The following is a 2500-nucleotide window of genomic DNA, read 5'->3' as shown; positions in this document are numbered from 1 at the left end:
TGATGTCATACGTGAGGTAACGTCAGTGACATCATGTAACGTCACTGACGTCACTGACGTTACATGACGTCAGTCGTCAGTGATGTCATACATCAAGCAACGTCAGTGATGTCATATATGAGGTAACGTCAGTGATGTCATATATGAGGTAACGTCAGTGATGTCATACATCAAGCAACGTCAGTGATGTCATATATGAGGTAACGTCAGTGATGTCATATATGAGGTAACGTCAGTGATGTCATATATGAGGTAACGTCAGTGATGTCATACATCAGTGACGTCATACGTGAGGTAACGTCAGTGACGTCATGTAACGTCAGTGACGTCATATATGAGGCAACGTCAGTGATGTCATACGTCAGTGATGTCATACGTCAAGTAACGTCAGTGATGTCATATGAGGCAACGTCAGTGATGTCATATATGAGGTAACGTCAGTGATGTCATACATGAGGTAACGTCAGTGATGTCATATATGAGGTAACGTCAGTGACGTCATACGTCAGTGACGTCATACGTGAGGTAACGTCAGTGACGTCATACGTGAGGTAACGTCAGTGACGTCATGTAACGTCAGTGACGTCAGTGATGTCATATATGAGGCAACGTCAGTGATGTCATACATCAGTGATGTCATATGAGGCAACGTCAGTGATGTCATATATGAGGTAACGTCAGTGATGTCATACGTCAGTGATGTCATACGTCAGTGATGTCATACGTCAGTGATGTCATACGTGAGGTAACGTCAGTGACGTCATGTAATGTCAGTGACGTCCTACGTCAGTGATGTCATACGTCAAGTAACGTCAGTGATGTCATATATGAGGCAACGTCAGTGATGTCATACATCAGTGATGTCATATGAGGCAACGTCAGTGATGTCATATATGAGGTAACGTCAGTGATGTCATACGTCAGTGATGTCATACGTCAGTGATGTCATACGTCAGTGATGTCATACGTGAGGTAACGTCAGTGACGTCATGTAATGTCAGTGACGTCATACGTCAGTGATGTCATACGTCAAGTAACGTCAGTGATGTCATATATGAGGAAACGTCAGTGATGTCATATATGAGGAAACGTCAGTGATGTCATAAATGAGGTAACGTCAGTGATGTCATACGTCAGTGATGTCATACGTCAGTGATGTCATACGTGAGGTAACGTCAGTGACGTCATATAACGTCATATATGAGGTAACGTCAGTGACGCCATACGTTAGATAACGTCAGTGATGTCATGAGGTAACGTCAGTGATGTCATATATGAGGTAACGTCAGTGATGTCATATATGAGGTAACGTCAGTGATGTCATATATGAGGTAACGTCAGTGATGTCATACGTCAGGTAACGTCACTGATGTCATACGTCAGGTAACGTCACTGATGTCATACGTCAGGTAACGTCACTGATGTCATACGTCAGGTAACGTCAGTGATGTCATACGTCAGGTAACGTCAGTGATGTCATACGTCAGGTAACGTCAGTGATGTCATACGTCAGGTAACGTCAGTGATGTCATACGTCAGGTAACGTCAGTGATGTCATACGTCAGGTAACGGTGATGTCAGACGGAGTCTGATCACACAATGAGGTAATCAATGAGAATTAAGTTTAAAGGTTTAGAACTCAAGAAAGACACTTTGTTTACATACAAGAACAATAAAGAAATGTGGACTTTTTTATAAATGAAATGTCTTTTTTTCCCTCATAAAATAAAGAAAAAGAACCAGTAAGAGTTCCCATCACTCCCAGTGACTAGAAGGCACTTTACTCCCATAACACCTGAAGGGACCAAACTCCTCGCCCTGTTTCAGCCCCAGAGCCTCGTGGACAGCAGGCTACAACCTGTGATTATTTAAACTCACTGGATTATGTCCAGCGAGTTAAGAGGAAACGATCTCAGTGGCACTAAAACAAACCCGGCGTGTTCACTGAGCAGCCGGGGCGGAAGGCTTAGGGAACAATAACAAGACGCGGATGTAACGCATTAAACCAACCAAGTAATCCAAGCTGAGCCGCTAAAACCAGACAATCCATAATCCACCAACACCAGAGGCAAAGACTTCTGGAGACTTACAGCCAAATTACTTTTAAATGGCAAACACTTAATCACCCGACACACACACACAGATCAAAGTGAAAGATTACCGATATCTACCAGTTGTACTTATTAAATACACAGCGTGACCATCACAGCTCTTCATTTTAGGGCTGAATGTTAATAATTAACCAACCAGTTTAACAGCTTTTAAAAAATTTATTAAAAATATGAAAATTTAGAACAGATCCACCTTTAAAAGGTCAGCCGACCTTCAGGTGTTGAGGAAGTGAATGAAGGACGTTTACCTGCTACATTACTAGTTAGAGTGAGGGAATTGTGTGTGTGTATGTGTGTATATATATATATATATATATATATATATATATATACACACACACACACAAACACACACACACACACACACACACAAATAATAGCATTCCTAG

The 2500-nt window shown here is 41.8% G+C and overlaps 1 protein-coding gene across 2 annotated transcripts in view; it reads right to left on the bottom strand.

The window, feature by feature from the left end:
• nf1a (neurofibromin 1a) overlaps positions 1 to 2500 on the bottom strand; it is a gene marked incomplete at its 5' end in the record, with an annotated part of 72314 nt that overhangs the window by 68032 nt on the left and 1782 nt on the right. The window lies entirely within an intron of this gene.

This window comes from Taurulus bubalis (genome assembly GCF_910589615.1).
Source record: "Taurulus bubalis genome assembly, chromosome: 10".
NCBI classification, from domain to species: Eukaryota; Metazoa; Chordata; class Actinopteri; order Perciformes; family Cottidae; genus Taurulus; species Taurulus bubalis.
This window is presented reverse-complemented; position numbering and strand designations above follow the sequence as displayed.